The 18,474-nt window shown below is 39.4% G+C and overlaps 1 long non-coding RNA gene across 2 annotated transcripts in view; it reads left to right on the top strand.

Annotated features, from left to right (window-relative positions):
* LOC119872835 overlaps positions 1–16,340 on the top strand; it is a 44,849-nt gene extending 28,509 nt beyond the window's left edge. Inside the window, exons 1-4 of one of the 2 annotated variants that reach the window (XR_005363131.1) lie at positions 7,663–7,720; positions 7,891–7,984; positions 11,905–12,087; positions 14,013–16,340. This is a non-coding gene — a long non-coding RNA (uncharacterized LOC119872835). Of the gene's footprint in view, positions 1–7,662; positions 7,721–7,890; positions 7,985–11,904; positions 12,088–14,012 lie in introns of those variants that run through there. The other variant, XR_005363130.1, reaches the window with a different exon arrangement.
* Positions 16,341–18,474: the final 2,134 nt, after the last annotated feature.

Raw genomic sequence — 18,474 nt, 5'->3', positions numbered from 1 at the left:
GTCAACACAGCAGTGCCAGCATTACACATCAAACCTGGTGATAAAATAAATGTTTTTGTAAAATAAATGGGTGTGGATGTTGCATTGCACCTCACTGAGCTGTCATCTCTTGCAAAGTATACAATAGAGCTGAGACTCAAATCTCAGGTCTTTGGGACAATATCACTTCTCTGGAAATCCAATAGAATATATTCTTTCAGTAAAGATGCACCGTAGCTTCCATGTGCTGAGCACTGAGAGAAGCACAGAGGACACACAGAGATAAGCCTAGCAAGGGCCCTGCCCACAAGGAGCTGACCGTGTACCCAGGATGATAAACATGTTCCAGAAAGCAATGGAATTATGGAAGAGAGGGGAGGATGGGTGGTGCTTCAAGAAGTAGTGAGGAGCAGGAGCATCTGGGTGGCTCAATCAGTTGAGAGTCTGCCTGCAGCTCAGGTCCTGATCCTGGGGTCCTGGGATCAAGCCCTGCATGGGGCTCCCTGCTCAGCTGGGAGTCTGTTTCTCTCTCTGCCCCTCCCATGGCATGCACGTGCTCTTTCTAAAAAAAAAAAAAAAAAAAAAAAAAAAAAAATCTTTTAAAAAAACCCCGAAAAACAAAGTAGTGAAGAGCAGTGTATTGGTTAAGTAGAATTTTTCCTGGGAAAGGAGCATGGGAAAATTACTTCAGGCAAAGTGTCATGTAAAAAAGGTCAGAGACATGAAGTGCCAGGCCTGTGTGAGGAAAGGGGGCTCTAGCTTGTCCTCGATGTCCGGGGTGCTGGACAGCAGAGAAACGTGAGGCTGTGGCAGTGAGGGGTCTTGGTCTTGTGAGGGGTCACAATGCTGCTGAAGGGTTTGGACTGCTTCTCTAAGCAAAGGAGAGCTAGGGAGGATATAAAGGGCAGAAGTCAGCAGCGTGGTGTGGAGGCATACAGAGGCGGGAGGTGGAGCCTGGGATCCAGATGGAGCCCCAAGGAGGTGGTGCCAGAGGCCAGAGGAATATGAGGAGGGAGGGGATCCAACAGGTTTTGGAGCAGGGGCTTTGGAGACTGACGACTGATTGGATGCAAGGGCCAAGGGAAATGACGAGCCACAGTCCGGCAGACTTTAGGGTAAGCCACAAGTCCAATTACATGATCTTTTGCTAAAATTGCACTTTTTTTTTTTTTTCAGCTAACACAGAATGAATTAATAATGACCTTAAAAATCCTTATTATAAAAGAGCTGTTGGGGCTCCTATGTGGCTCAAGGGTTGAGCATCTGCCTTTGGCTCAGGTCGCAATCTCGGAGTCCTGGAATCCAGTCCCACATTGGGCTTCCCATGGGGAGCCTGCTTCTCCCTTTGCCTATGTCTCTGCCTCTCTGTGTGTGTGTCTCTCATGAATGAATGGATAGAATCTTTAATGAAAGAGCTGTACTTTACTTAATTTTGAAGTGTTTTTAGAATTGCTTAGTTTGACACAGTATTGAAAATCGTTTGATCCATAACTTCCTTTGAAACAAATAACATGGCTTGTTTAAATGTCCACCCAAATCTCAGCTAGAGGCTCTCACAAATGTTAGTGACTTCCCAAATGTCACTACTAACAGGTACATCCTGAGAGGTGATGGGTTGAATGGTCACAGCTCGAGGCCAGGGGGTTCTAAGTTTGTTTGGTCTGGATCAGAACTGTGCCAACAATTGGAGGAAGCCACATCTTTCTGTAAAGCATCCTGTGTTCTCTGAAGTGATTTTACCATGTGACGGGCAATGTCAGGTAATTTTGGAAAAGAAAGTTCAAAAGTTGGGCAGGTAAAGCTTTGGATTGAAAGCCTAAGAAATTTTTCTTCGTGAGAAATAGGAGAGATTTAATTAGGTTCCATGAAATCTCTGTGACTGAGACTAATGCTGTGACCTAAAAACCTTATCAATTTTACCACTGGATTAAATCACACCTTTATGGAGTACGTGCTGGAAGGAGGGTGAGCAAAGGTTCACGTGCATTATAAAAGCCTCTCAACAATGGGTAGTTCTATAGATCCACTGGAAGCCTTTAAGTTTTGCAACCAACTATTTTATATTTAAAAGTTGTTAGATTATTTTAGGCAGCATGAACTGGTTTTCACTTAATTGCTGTCCCTCTGGGGATCTATGCCAGGGTACCACTCTCTACTAGCCACACAGAGAATGACCCAATTGTGCTTTTAGTTTCCTCTAAATACAATCTATTGATTTTCTTTCTCGCACAGTAAGCAGGGTGATCTTGGTTATTCCAAAGCAATTAGGTGGAGTATTTGGTTGGACTCTTCTTCAACCTTGAAGGATTCTATTTACTCTCCTCCATTACAGCCTTAAAGCTTTAGTCCCTTATAGCCAAGAGTTGCTTTTCTGCGCCAATAAGCAAAAGTATTACAATATTAATAACCCTCAGCCACGGGTTTAGCTTCCTCACCTTCTTCCCATGCTTGGATGATTTCCTCCACATTTGAAGCAATCAATAGTGGCCTGAAATTCATTCAGACTCTCACACACTCCATGAGGTTTCCAAAATAAGCCAGTGGCAAGCATTTAATTAGTTCATTTTGTTTCTGCCAGGGCAGAGATGCAGGCCTGAGCCTCCAAGAACTGGTATACAATATAGCTGTTACTGCAACCTTCATGCCTCAGCAGCAAATAGGAATGGGATTCAGAAGACTAATGATCCTGCCTCTTACCGCCCGCTCTGTGGCTTTTGACATGTTTCTCTGACAATCTGAACCCCTGTTTTCTTTTGGGTAAAGACAGTAGGGTGCCACTAGTTTTCCAGGGTGGTTTCTGCCAGCGGTAGAGGCTAGTCACCATGCTGGTGCTGAGGATAAAAGATACCTCAGAGATAGTGAAATGGGGAAAGGGGAAGACAAGCCTTGAGACGAGTACTTCCCCCTGCTGGGGAAGGGCTCTGCTGGCCATGAGTGGACGGTGCAGTTGGGGGTGTCTGCAGAGCAGTCCCTAGGCCCACACTAGGTGGAAGACACAAGGGTTGCAAAGATTTCTTTTCTCCCCAGGCCCAGTCAACAGTATTTGTTTCCATACCCTGCAAAGCCTCTGGAAAAAAAGAGTGTCTCTTAGAATGTTTATGTCAGACTATTTGCTGATAGTTATCAGCAGTTGTGAAGTCACCACATTTCCGTCAAGATGAGCCAAATAATGAATCTCTTTTTTTTTTTTTATTTTTTGTATATTTATTTATATGATAGTCACACAGAGAGAGAGAGAGAGGCAGAGACACAGGCAGAGGGAGAAGCAGGCTCCATGCACCGGGAGCCCGACGTGGGATTCGATCCCGGGTCTCCAGGATCGCGCCCTGGGCCAAAGGCAGGCGCCAAACCACTGCGCCACCCAGGGATCCCCCAAATAATGAATCTCATGTACACATGGGACAAGGCTGCCATAAGTTCCAGGTGGATGGGAAAGCTGATAGTAGGTGGCCCCAGCAGGCCTCCAGCTATGGACAGTCAGGAAAACCCAGGAGGGTATTCACAGGCTGACAGTGAGAAGAATTCCTGTTTGTGTGTGTGTGTGTGTGTGTGTGTGTGTGTGTGTGCATGTGCATGTGTTGGTTTATAAGGGCTCAAGAGCTGCGAGCCTGGGGAGATACCCCACCACATTTGCAATTTCTCTTGCATGGGACTTGAAGCTATGTTTCTGCTGGGGAATAGCACCACACAGGCAATGGGGCTCTGTTCCCACATCTAGTCCCACCTCCTCACCTTCTTATTGGTTCATTTAGGCTTTACCTTGATCCAGAAGAGTGAAGGCCACTACATAAATGTACACAGGATAAAAGAAAATGTAAAATAATGGGTTCTGCTGAAGTGTGTCTACATGCTGACCCTCCAAGAGTGTTTCTGCTTTTTGATTTAGCAATAATATTCTTGGAAATCTCAAGGATAATAATTGAAGTCTGGCTCGAAGGTTTATCTTTGTTATTCATATACTTGTAATTTCTTCTCTCTCCTTATTTTTTAAATTAAATATCTTAATAGAAGAGTGTAAAAAATGTGTATGTACTGTTGAAAGAATAGTAACAATGAAGGCAACAGGTTTATCTGCTGCTCAGGTTAAGATACACAGCACTGACAGGGTTTCGGAAGCACCCATTAGGGCTCTTCTAGAGCAATTTTACCATTTAAAAGTATATCCCTAAATAATGTATATTTTGTTTTGCTTTTTTGAATTCTGTGATTGGCCTCTTACTCTAAATATTATGTCATTGAGGGCAGTTCAGTCAGTTAAGTGTGCAACTCTTGGTTTCGGTTCTGGTCATGATCTCAGGGTCATGAGATTGAGCCCAGCTTCGGGGCCCTCCACTCAGTGAGGAGTCAGCCTTCCCTCTTTTTCACCCTCTACCCCTGCCCCAGCTTGTGCATGCTCTCTCTCACTCTCTGTCTCTCAAATAAATAAATACATCTATAGAAAATATTTTTATTGAGATTTTAATATATTGGTGCATATAACCAAATTTCATTTATTTTCTCTGTTCTGTAGTATTCCAGTATTTGAGTATGTTGCTGTTTATTCATCCAGGCTACTACTAATAGATATTTGGGTCGTTTCCAGTTTTTGCTTTTATAAGCAATGCAACTATTAATATTATTGTGCATGTACAATATTATACGTGTAGAAGAGAGTGAGATTCTTGGCATGTAGGACACATGGTCAGCTTTACTAGTTGAGAAGAGACAAGTGTGATTATCTGATAAATGCCCCTGGAGGTTCAGGTTGCTCAGCACCAGGAAGGCTGGAATGAGGAGCTCCCCCTTAACTCAGAAGGAGCTGTGCTCCCACTCAATTTCTCACAAGGTTATGGGATGTTAGCCGCGGTATTGCCAGACAATTCTCTGGATAGCTGGCATCCAAAATTCGGATTACTTGACACGAATCAAATCCCATCCATACCCGCCATTCTACCCATTAGCAAGGCCATTCTCCTGGGGTCCTGCCTCTGGAGCAGAGCTCTCTGGCTCACCTAGCAGCGCCCTGGCCCTTCACACTTTCTGGGAGACTGAACTAACCGTGAACTATCTATGTTTTGCTGACCTTCTGCATTAACTCTTCCCAACAAAAGCAATTCTGTCCCTATACAAAATGACGTTGTCGTGTTTGACTTCACCCCCTTTCCATGCTGGATAATGTCAAACTGTTTTCCAAAGTGACTGCTCCAATCTCCTCAGTGGCAGTGGGCAAGGCATCCTTTTGCTCCTCATCATTGGTGAGGACCAATGCATGGTATTTGAAATGTTTATTTTTATTTTTTTAAATTTTATTTATTTATTCATGATAGACATAGAAAGAGAGAGAGAGGGGCAGAAACCCAGGCAGAGGGAGAGGCAGGCACTAAACCACTGAGCCACCCAGGCAGGGATCCCCATTTGAAATGTTTAAACTCTTTTACATTTTTGTCAATCTTGTGGCTGTGGTTTAATGTGTATTTCCTTGATCACTAACGAAACTGGGCATCCTTTCATATATTTATTGGTCATCCAGGTTTTCTCTTGTGAAGGTACCTGTTCAAAGCTCTTTTCTGAGTTGTTTACCTTTTAAAAAATTGATTCATATGAGTTATTTATATATTCTGGTTGTGAGTCCTTTGTGGCTTATATGAATTAACAATATTTTCTCCAATCTTGTGATGTCTTTTCTCCTTTTTTATGGAATACTTTTGTAAACAGAAGTTCTTAATTTTGATGCTGTCAAATTTATTGAGCTTTTGTTTTATGGTTTGTGTTTTTAGTCTTATTTACAAATAAGACCTTTTCCATCCATGGGTAATTAAGATGTTCTCCTAAATTTTCACCTAAAAGTTTTAGATTTTACCCTTTGCTTTTGGGACTAAGATGTTCTCCTAAATTTTCACCTAAAAGTTTTAGATTTTACCCTTTGCTTTTGGGACTTTCATCCTGGACTTTGTGTGTGGTTGAAGTCCAATTTTACATTTTTCCATTTGGATAATTGTCCTACACCATCTACCAAAAAAGCCCATTTTTTTCCTTAATTTATAGGACCAACTCTGTCAAATATCAAACATCCATACATGTATGGGATCATTTTTGGATTCATTATTTTATTTCATCCATCCACTTATCTATTCTTGCACAGATATTATACTGTTCCAAAGTCTATAGTTTTTAAAAAGTCTTAATATCTGGTAGAACAAGTTACCTTACCATGTTCTTTGTTAATAGGATTTTATCTCTTTTTGGCTTGGGTACTTCCATATAAATTTTAGAATTAGCTTGTGAAGCTTCACAAACAAATAAGCAAAACATTGGGATTTTGACTGCTATGATATCTACTTGGGAAAAACTGACATCTTTAAATTATTGAGTTTTTCAATCCATGAACTTAATATATTTCTATTTTCATTTAGTTTTTTTAAAAATGTTTTTTTACTAAGATTTATAATTTTTTCCATAAATATCTATTTAAAACGCTGTTGAGAGGATTCCTGGGTGGTTCAGTGGTTGAGCGTCTGCCTTTGGCTCAGGGCATGATCCCAAGGTCAGGGATCAAGTCCTACATTGGGCTCCTTGCAGGAAGCCTGCTTCTCCCTCTGCCTATGTCTCTGCCTCTCTCTGTGTGTCTCTCATGAATAAATAAATAAGAAATCTTAAAAAAAGACAACAAACCCAAACCCCCACAAAAACAAAAAAATAAAATAAAATGCTATTGAGAATGATCTTTCTCTTTTTTCTTTTTTTGTGCTTCTGCTTTTTTTTTCTTTTTCAAGTTTTTATTTAAATTTCAGTTAACAAAAAAATTTCAGTTAACATACAGTGCAAGAGAATGGTATCTCTTAAAATTTTTACTCTTATTTGTTTTTATTCTTATTTCTTGATATGTAGAATGCATTTGATTTTTGCTTCCTGATTCTTATTAATTCTGGTAATTTACCTGTCGAATTTTTATGTTCTACATATGCAGTCATATCATCACTAAATATTGATTGTTTTATTTCTTCTTTATCTTTCCTTTCTCTGTTGGCTAGGCACAGTAGAGTGTTGAATACAAAGGGAGATAATGGGAACCCTTGTCATGTTCCTGATCTCAAAGGGAATGTTTTCAGTGTTTCACTGTTAATATGTTGTTTGTTGTAGGCTTATCTTTAAAAACTTTTTATTAATAGAAGGGAAGAAACTTCTCTTTGATTCCAAGTTCATTAAAATTTTTTTATTATGAATGGAAGCTATATTTTATTAAAAGCTTTTTTCCCTGCATGAATTCAGGTGGTTATATTGTTTTTCTCATTTAATTTGTTAATATGAATTTTATTATTCACATATTTCTAATGATAAAGTATCTTTATATTCCTGAGATAAATCCAATCTGATTACATTTTTTGTATGTTGTTTAAATGAGTTTGTTAATGTTTTTAATATATTTTTTGTTTGTTTTTAATATTTTTATACCTATGTTCATGAGTAACACTGGCTTGTAATGTTCCTTTCCTTACTGCTCTTGATAGGTGTTGATATCAGGCACAGGTAATTTACTTTTTTTTTTAAAGATTTTATTTTTATTATTTATTTGACAGAGACAGAGAGAAAAAGAGAGCACAAGCAGAGGGAACAGCAGGCAGTGGGAGAAGCAGGCTCCCAGATGAACAGGGAGCCTAATGTGGGACTTGATCCCAGGACCCTGGGATTATGACCTGAGCCGAACTTGGGCAGATGCTAAACCGACTGAGCCACCCAGGTGCCCATGGCACACATGATTTTTGTAAGTGGATAAGGATAATGAGACAAAGAAAAAATGTAAATAATAAATAAAAGATAAAAATTAGAATTTAGTTTGTGATGCAAAATTTATGCCATGAGATCTCTTGCATGGCTAGGAATTTGGCTCTGAAATTCCTAGCAATAAATGCAAATTAATTTTGCGATTCACAGAAATCAATGAGACAAAACCACACTGGCTGTTCAGGAGCAGAACAGATTTTCCAAGAGGCAGTAAGGATGGTGGTTTGGAGACTATTCCTTGGAGGTAGGCTATCTGAGTTCCAACACTGTCTTTATAACTTACTAGCTACGTAATTTGGACAAGTAACTTAATTGCTTTATGTTTCAGTTTTCTCACCTGTAAAACAAATGATAATTATGTTATCTATTCACAGAAGTGTCTCACACATTAAATGAGTTAATACACAGAGAGTACTTTGAAACTTCATCAGTTTTTGGCAGCACTCAATGAACATTAATGTTTTGTTAACATTTCTGATACTGAGTCCAGAAAGAAAATTTCTCCTTGAATTCCTTTTGAGAGGACATCTTTTAATAAAAAGGACAATGAGGGGCCTCTGGGTGGCTCAGTTAGTTAAGGAGCTGATCTCAAGGTCCTGGGATTGAGTCCCACATTAGGCTCCCTGCTCTATGGGGAGCCTTCTTCTCCTTCTTCCTCTGGCCCTTCTCACCACTGGTGTGTTCTCTCTCTCTCTGTCTCTCGTGTGTTCTTTTTTAGATAGATAGATAGATAGATAGATAGATAGATAGATAGATAGATAGATAATTAAATAAATAAGACAATGATCCTAACAGAATCCTTATAGGATTGTTATTACTATTTTTATTATTTAATCATTTTGAGGAGTTTGATATCCTTCAGGCAAACTTTCATAAGTAATTTTTTCCAGTTGAATTTCTGATACATTTTGAGAACAGTGAGTGTGAGGTGATACTCTATGGGTAGTGCATGGAATAGAGCCATATAGTTACATATTTTTGAAACTAGAGGAGTGTAAATAGAAGAGCATTTTGCCTCCCATATGGGCCAAGAAGTACTTAATGAGGACATGACCAAGCATCTTTCCTTGAGTAGTTTTGGGTATGGAGCAGTGCACAGTCAAAAGGGTGGTCAATAGCCCAGGGGCTGCACTAATTTTAGTTAGGGAAAAAATTAAATTAGCTGTTACAAAGTATTATCTCAGCAATAAATTGGTAATTAAGAAATGTCTATATATAGTTACCTAAATGAGTTAACTTACATACTGAATAATTGACTATACTGCATTCCAGTCAAATAACAATAATCACTACTAATGTTTACATAGAGTTTACTATCTGCCATCCTGTTCTAATTACTTCACATAAACTAACATATTTAACCTTCAGAACAATCACACAAAGTACTATTATCATCTTCATCTTATAGATGAGTCATGTAACTAGTAAGTGACAGAGGTAGTATCGAAACCCAGATAAATTGGCTCCTGAATCCAAATGTAAGTGAGATGCCTACCCAAAATGATGAGAATATTTATTTATTCTCAATATTTAAGAATATTGACTTGCAGGTAGCCCTTCTTTGTGAGAGCTATTTTATTTTATTTTATTTTATTTTATTTTATTTTATTTTATTTTATGGCAGCAATTTTATAGCAGGCCACTATATCCCAAATGATTGAAGGGATAGGATCTGTGTGTGAGAGTGTTTTTCCTTCTCTATCCCATAATGAGGCACATATCCAGCCCAGCCAAGAATGATATACGTGTACAGCACCTGGGAAGCTCAGTTAGGCGTCTGACTCTTGATTTTGGCTTAGGTCGTGATCTCAGGGTGGGGAGATTGAGCCCTTGTTGGGCTCTGTGCTGGGCATGGAGCCTGCTTGGGATTCTCTCTTTCCCTCTCCTTCTGCCCCTCCTCTCTCTCCCACTCAAAAAAAAAAAAAAAAAAAAAAGAAGAACAGAATAGTATACATGTACATATACATGTATACAAGTAGAAAACAAAATAAAAACAAATAGAAAACAGTAAAACATCTTTCATACATACAGTTTCCACCTGCTCAGTTATAGGTCCTAGCTCCAACAGTGGACTAAGGAGCAGGTTCTCAGTAAGCATCAGTGATGTGGGTCAACAGTATATTGACCTTGTGATCTCTATCTACAATCATCTACTTCTGAAATATAAAGGAGAAATCTAAAGAGAACACACACAATCTTGTGTAATTCTGAAGATATTTATTTACAAGTTAATATAGAGTTTTCAAAGATTTTTTTAAATAACTATGCCTAAAGGCCACCTCTCCTGAATAAAATATTGGTTTGCTGCACCTAAACTTGCAATTTATTGAGAAGGAACCAGGCATGCTGCTATCTGTAGAGTCCTTTCCTGTGGTCATAACCTGATGTTCTCTTTAGCTGTGTCCCTTTCAGCACACAAGTTCTCTGTGACATTGGCTTTGGACACTGCAGAAGCATCACATTTAGTTGCAGCTAACAGGAAGTGATAGTGGTGTGATTGGGTATGAGTGGAAGTTGGAGAGCAGTGGAAAGCCTGGGGGCATTTCTTGCTTCTCTGTTTCTTGGCAGTTAGGGGTAGGTTAGTCCTGCTGCGAAGTGAGACCACTCCAGTGGTCACTGCCTATGTGGGTTTTCAGGGTTTCAGCAGTGATTTTTTTATGGTCAAGAAAATGGACTCCTCCTCAATCTTGAGACATTATACTTAGAGGACACCACCACCTTTGGGTGACTACTTTTGGGGACTTCCCTTGCTAACACTCTGATACTAACGTAAGAATAGTAAAGTTGCCCTTTAAAAAACTGTGATGGAATCCACAATGGTTTTAGCTGAGTGATAGAATAATTGTGGAGTTAAAAAAGATATACATATGTATATGCATATGTTGGCAAATTGAGCTCCAATAAAAAAATATACAAAAAAAAAAAAAAAGAATAAGGGGGAGGGGCAGAATTTCCGGCAGACTTTGTGCAGCACCAGTTGGGGGCTCGATCTCACGGCCTCCAGATCATGACTTGAGTAGAAATCAAGTTGGTCGCCTCACTGACTGAGCCACCCGGGCGCCCCAACAATGCAGCTTTTCCAAAGAGAACCAACATCGTTAACCCAACTGGCTCAGCTGGTGAAGCCGGAGACTCTTGACTGAACAGCAGGTGGAAGGTTAGGTCGTGAGGCAACTGCTGGACGTTCAGCCGCTGGAGCGAGTCTCACCTCCCGTGGCAGTAACAACAAGAGTGATGATTTCAATGGAGATGATCTACTTTTCAGCTATAAGAACTTTTTGCTCTTCTAGGAAGTTAAGTGTTGTATCATGTGTACTTTAATATCATGTTTTACTTGATGGGATGAGCACTGGGTGTTATATGTTGGCAAATCGAACTTAAAAAAAAGTTGTATCTTATTTGAAAAAAGAAAAAAATAAAGATTTACAAGCAGAACCTGACAGATACTTCCAAGTAGTTCTTTAACAGTTGTAAGGACAGGAAGTCTCCTTGGATACTTTATTTGCTCAAATTTCTTTTTTTTTTTTTTAAGGTTTTATTTATTTATTCACAAGAGACACACACACAGAGAGAGAGAGAGAGAGAGAGAGAGAGAGAGAGAGGCAGAGAAAAAGGCAGAGGGAGAAGCAGGCTCCATGCAGGGAGCCCGATGTGGGACTCGATCCCGGACCCTGGGATCATGTCTTGAGCTGAAAGCAGATGCTCAACTGCTGAGCCACCCAGGCGCCCTGGTCAGGTTTCTTTATACAAACCAATTGTTCAATACAAGGAGCACTACCTAGATACAGCAAGAAAGGAGCCCGAAATCTACAGTCACTTGGGTTTTTAGAGAAAGGAAAACAAGCTCAGCAGTTGATCCAAACTGGGATTTCAAAGACCCCATTCATCAAGTTCATTGCTGTGATAAGAATGTTCAAGAATCTGCATTCATTTCCACATCTAATGGTCAATCTCTGATCTTATCATATAGGTTAATCATAAAGCATTTTTTAATGTGATAAGATGTTTTAATAATGTTTAAATTTTGAAGACTCCCAGGTTCCAGCCATATGAGCAGTAGAGCTCAAAAGTAGCTTAGAGGTAAGAAGAAAGAATATCTCACTCATTTTGAACATTATAGAAGTGTTTTAAATTTTTTTTTTAATTTTTATTTATTTATGATAGTCACAGAGAGAGAGAGAGAGAGGCAGAGACACAGGCAGAGGGAGAAGCAGGCTCCATGCACCGGGAGCCCGACGTGGGACTCGATCCCGGGTCTCCAGGATCGCGCCCTGGGCCAAAGGCAGGCGCCAAACCGCTGCGCCACCCAGGGATCCCTAGAAGTGTTATTCTTCGGATTAGCATGATGTAAGTTTTACAGTTTTGTTTCATTCTGGTTTTCCTGTCTGGCAGTCCCTAGCTCTTTTTAGTTATTCTATAATGGGCCCTAGAAGGGAGAGTTGCATGTGGTTGAGACTCAGGGTGGAAGAGGCAGGTTTTAAGTTATTAGCAGCCAATTGGAAGGAAGGGAGAAAAGAAATTTCTTCCTCTGGGTATTGAGGCCAAGTTCTGAAAGGTCATAGAATGGCAACAGACCACCAGTAGAAGTTGAAAGCCCTCAACTTTTTCTTCATCCCTAAACTTCCTAACTAACCCCAAAAAGTATGAGTGCAGACTTGACTTCAAGATGTATATACTTAGACTTAAAACTTAGGGAAAACTGGCTCTTTCTATCTGTCCTAAGCTAACTCTAAGGTTAATAGTAAGTAAACAAGACCTAGGCTCTAAATATATAATATTTGGTTCTACCTTTGGGGAAGACATATAGTACAATTTTTCTTCACTTTTTTTCTATAAGCTATCACTTAGTACCACCACATTCTATTCATAATGAATTTTAGTTTCTAAAGGAACATCCTCACACCACAGAAAAGTAACCCATTCATTCAGAATCTCATTGCCTTTACTGCAAATCCTGGTGTCTAGGGTCTTAGAGACAACCAGGTCTGCCATGGAAGATACAGAATAATTTGAGATTTAAACAGCATAACAAAAAGATCATATGGAGAACAAAGTAATGAGAACTTTGGGGGTAGGTGAGGTGAGTGTGGGAAAGCTGTCAGGACAGATGATGTCCAACTTCTAAAGGAATTAATGAGGACTGGAAAGAGTAGGTTCCAGCCATATGAGCAGTGGAGCTCAAAAGTAGCCTAGAGGTAAGAAGAAAGAATATCTCACTCATTTTGAACATTATAGAAGTGTTACTGTATTCTTCCCACACATCATATCAGTAGGTACATGGCTTAAGTTGATATTTTCCAGGTATCTCTGTTGTAAAGTTACTATATTTTCCATTTGTAATTAATAAGTATTAAGTGTGGGGACTCCTGGGTGGCTCAGCAGTTGAGCTTCTGCCTTCGGCTCAGGGCCTGATCCTGGGATCTGTGATTGAGTCCACATCGGGCTCCCTGCGAGGAGCCTGCTTCTCCCTCTGTCTGTGACTCTGTGCCTCTCTCTCTGTGTCTCTTGTGAATAAATAGATCTTAAAAAAAAAGTAAGTATTAAGTATGGAGCAATATTTTGAAGCTATATATTTCCTGTTTCTCTTTTCTTCTCTAACAGTCCTCCAACTTTAAAACACTAGTGTGTAGAGATTAGTATCTTAAAATGGAGGTTTCTTACAACAAGATATTAGAACCCATTTTAAAAAGCCAACACATTCAATTCCTTACCCCTGCCACACTACTGTCTTTCTAGAAGACTCTTATTAAGGAGTAAACACCAGGGATCTTATGAAGCCCAAAGGAAAGCAACTGAAGACTTGGAGCATGTCACCAGTTAAGCTGTTTACTCAGGTGACTTGGTTTTTCTCACATCTTGCAAGTCAAGCTCATCCAGTCCAAGGTGGAGCACCAACCAATTTCTGGAATTAAGGAACGCTTCAGATTTTCTGGGTTAGGTCACTGGTACCAGGGTGGGGCTCAGTGCTGAGTAATTTATATAGGGAGTCAAGAATTTCCCCAGAGAGTATGGTGTCTGATGGCAGTGAGTTTGGGTTGCTTGAGGGTCTCATTCTTCAGTCAAAGAGGAAAGAACCAAGAGGAAAATCACTTTCTGAAACTGGGTGTGAGAGATGGTACAATGATCCTCATTGGAATTCTATAAGAGGGTCTAACAAGAGATGTGGGGCAGGAAGTTACATTGTCACTGAAGCCAAGCTTCTGAAGTTTGACTATCTTGTCCTTTAGGACTCATTCATTCCATAACATCTTTTTTTTTTTTTTTCTTTGAAGAAGCTGGATAATGGATCTAAGACAGCCTGCCTCAGCCACCATCTTGTACACTGGGATGTATCCTACAGATTATGTTGGACCGTGATCTGGATTGAAGCAGGCCTTCCTGAATTCCTGTGTGGACCTGTGTTGCAGCTGATCAAAAGAGGCATGATTCATGATGTTTTATAAACAGTTGAAATAGTCCCCATTCTGGCCAGCAATAGTTCTCATGGAGAAAGGCAGTGCAGAGGCACCTGGATGGTTCAGTTGGTTAAGTGTCCGACTCCTGATTTTGGCTCAGGTCATGATCTCAGGGTTTTGAGGTGTCAGGTCATGATCTCAGGGTTTTGAGGTGAAGCTCTGTGTTGGGCTCCATGCTGAGCGTGGAGCCCGCTTCAGATTCTCTCTCTCCTCGCTCTACCCCTTCCCACTGTTCGTGCTCTCCTTTTTCTCATTCTTTCTTAAAACAAAACAAAACAAAACAAAACAAAAAAAAAAAGAAAGGCAATGTACTCTATATGAGTTTGAATTTTTCCTGTGACCTTGCTGAGGAAGGACATGAAACAACCTGGAAAGAAATATATTAGAAGATGGCTGGAGAGTGGAGCCCAGAAAAGAATACTTCACTGTTTCATTTCATAAGAGTAGAATGAAGTGAAGTGAAGTCACCACCTCGTTCCTCCCCACCACCAGCCTACCTCCCTTTCCATCTGAGCACCTGGTGCTGGCACACTGCATTCAAACTCTCCTTTCCTGAGATTCACCAATTGTTATAATTTCCCCTGTTTGCTTTGTCACTTTTGTGTGTACCCTTACTCACACATATTCTTTCTGAGCCATTCATTCAAGGGAATTCTACTGTAAGAAAGAGCTGTCCACTTCCTTTTGTATATTTATTTATATCTATGTGGATTCATAGATTCTTATTTCTATTCACTGGATTGTAATTCATTACTATCATTATCTATTTTGATGTCTCAAATATCCCAGATTTGGTTAGTGAGATGTTATAGACTTTTATCCCCAAATATTTCAGTTTGACTTGTCAGGAACAAAGTAATTCTCTTATAAAATGATAGCACAGTCATCAAAATCAGAACACTTAACACTCGTATGCTATTTTTTAAAAAGATTTTATTTATTTATTTGACACACACACACACACACACACACACACAGAGCTCAAGCAGGGGAAATGGGAGGCAGAGGGAGAGGGAGAAGCAGATTTCCTGCCAAGTGGGGAGCCTGATGGGAGGCTCAATCCCAGGCCCTGGGGTCCATGACTGGAGCTGAAGGCAGATGCTTACCTGACTGAGCCACCCAGGTACTTCAACATTCGTACACAACTACTGTCTAATTGATAGTCTATATTGAAATTTGTCAATTGTCCTAATAGTATCCTTTATAGCTATACGCATCCCCACCTTACCCAGATCCAAACCAGGATCACACATTGCATTGAGTTATCATGTCTTTTTAGTCTCTTTTTATCTGGAAGAGTTCCTTAATCTTTATTTGTCATTAATGACATTGACATATTTAGAAGAGTAGAGTCAGTTATTTTATAGAAAGACCTTCAATTTGAGTTTAGTTGATATTACCTTATGATGAGATTCAGATTGTGTATTTTCAGTAGGAATGTTACAGATGTAATATTGTATTCTTCTTCACAGAGTATCATGGCAGAAGGCATATGGTTGAAATTGGTGTCTTCCAGATTTCTCCACTATAAAATTAGTATTTTTGCCCTTTGAAATTAAGAAGTGATTTGTAGAGAGATATTTTTAGGCTATGTATATATCCTACTCTCCTCAAAATTTACCCAGTAGTTTTATATATGTTAATAGTTCTTGCCAGAATCAATTATTATTATGATAGCTGCAAAATGGTGATTTTCTACCTCCATCATTCTTTCCATATTTATTAGTTGGCATTCTACTGTAAGGAAGAATTTTCCATCATGTATGCAGGTATTTGCTTGTTCCTACATGGATTTATAGGTTCTTTTACTCAATGGTGTATAATTTATTACTATCATTATTTATTTTGATAGTCAAAATGTCCCAGATTTGGCCAGTGGGAACTCCTCCAAACTGGGTTCACTGTTCTTTTGCTATATCTGCATCATTATTTGTGCTTTCTTTTGGACACAGAAAGATATTTCAGGTTTATCTTGTACTTTCCTTGCCTCAGCCCTAGAAGCAGTCATTTCTCCAAGAAGTCCTGGTTCTTTTTAATGGAGAATGGTATTTAGAAATCTAGCTTGGGCAGCAGATATGCTCACTGTTACTGGGGTTTTATTGCTTTATCAGCAGACAGAGCTGTGAAATAAATACATTTGTGTGACTATGTGTAAATGTATATGTACATGATATATTTCATATATATGTGTGTGCCTAAGTAAATATATGTAGAACATACACACATACACATAGATGCCATGAGTTTGTACTAATACTTCTGATTCTACTCCAGGATCATGGGCTTTATTCTAGGCCTCTCTTTCTATATTTATAACTCCCTTCACAAGAGCTGCATTTTAAAAGCCATCCTTAAAATTAAGTTAAGGAAAAGTCGGTGGGGAGGGGTGTAGGAAGCCAAAGGGAAGAAGGTTTTCAAAATCTGTTTATGGTTTGAGCTCTCCCCTATTGCACTTCTTGCTAAGTAATATTAAAACCAATGAAAAACTTTTACATAGTGGTGGAATAGAAACTTAGGAAGCCATTAGAATAAAAATAAAATCAAGTATAAGAGAAAAAAGGAGTAATTAGTTAAAAATAAGCTCACAAATCTGATAAAGGTAGAAGATTAAGCTTTTAAAAATAAGACAAAGTAGATGAGGTTTAAAATAGAAGATAGGTCATAAATCAATGAGGTGTGAGAGGTTAAAAACATAAAAGCAAAGAAGATAAAATCTAAGACAAAATACAAATACTCAAAAAAAAAAAAAAAAAACAAACAAAAAAACAAAATACAAATACTCCATGAACTGGAAAGTGAACATACTGAAAGGGATTAAAGATTAAAAATAGGAAATGAGAAATAAAAAGATAAAAATCAAAATTATAAAAATAATAACAAGTAGAAATATATTTAAAAGAAAATAACAACAAAAGGCTGAAAGACCAGAAAGGCAACTGAGAAGGGAGAGGGGAGGTGTTGTGTAGAGGATGGGGAAAAGAGATCCCTGACCAGGTTCATGAGATTACACTTTTCTTGTGGGGGATGAATCTCCTATTGATATCAGTTGCCCTCTATAGGGCTATAGCTAGCACTTCCTCTCCTTTGTTGAGCATCACACTATGGGTCCACTGTAGGGGGCCAATGGCCACTGGGAGTGGAGGACAGATGAGTGAACATTCTTACACCCAGCAGTTGGTGCAAACAAGGGCAGAACAGTTTCTGAGGATTAGAAACCCCTGTTCACATTTCTTTCCAGAAGTGCAGCTGGGACTGTCTGCTTTGGATGGCATAAAAGTGGATGCAATGGTATTTTCTAGGGGTCCGGTGTAGAATATGGAAAAGAGTAATGGCTTGGAACTGAGGAAACATGGGTTTAATCCCAGGGCCCAAGCTAATGTAAGCTTGAATAAGCCCTTTACTCTCTGAGTACACTGTATTTATTTTTTTTATTTCTCTCTCTCTCTCTCTCTCTCTCTTATAAAATGAGAGACAGTCTAAGCAATAATATGCCTATATTATACACCAAGACAAATGTTTTCTAATCGGTATTAGGTCACAGACAAGTAAAATATCATATTTTCTATTGCAGATTCCTAGATCAAAATCTTCTATTGTAGATGTGTATAGGAGAGAGGAGAGAGGAAAGGTTTATAAGGAACTGAGCTATTGCTGAATGGGAAGGTGGGGGAAGAGGTGCACACAATGCAATAATGTTTGACTCAATGATTCTCAAACCTGAGGTTGGGAAAGAATAGTTGAGCCACTTGAAGACTTAGGTTCATCAGATTTTTTAAAATAGTATTGGTAAAACTAAAATCCAGTTGGGAAAGCACAAGACTCCAGCCAACAAGGAAGAACTTAATGAGCCCTAGTAATTACCGAGATCATAAAGTTAAAAAGGAAGCAGAGCCAATTCTATCTGACATGTAATCTGAAGTTGTAGTCACGGCATTTGTGTGAAGATGCTTCTAACTGGCTCTCGCCCAAGAATGTCATAATAGCCATGGGTGTGTTGCTGATCTTCTCTTTCCCATATCACACTGGGCATTGTATCATCACACCAGGGCTCTCTCATTTGCATGCTAGAAGACACAGGTCCCGGGAATGAGGGTAACAGGATTGCCAGTCACATAGACATGAAGGAAGGTCAGGGTAGCAAGCAAGGAGCATCAGAAGAGCAAGGTCCCAGCTCAATTGCAGGTTCCCCTCATTCATCCCTCTGTCTGACCTTGCATCTACCTAGAATTCCCTGTTTCATCTTCTTTTTTGTGTTTTGGGGTTGGATTTTGTTCCTTTG

The sequence above is a fragment of the Canis lupus genome, chromosome 8 (genome assembly GCF_011100685.1).
Source record: "Canis lupus familiaris isolate Mischka breed German Shepherd chromosome 8, alternate assembly UU_Cfam_GSD_1.0, whole genome shotgun sequence".
Lineage (NCBI taxonomy): Eukaryota > Metazoa > Chordata > Mammalia > Carnivora > Canidae > Canis > Canis lupus.
This window is presented reverse-complemented; position numbering and strand designations above follow the sequence as displayed.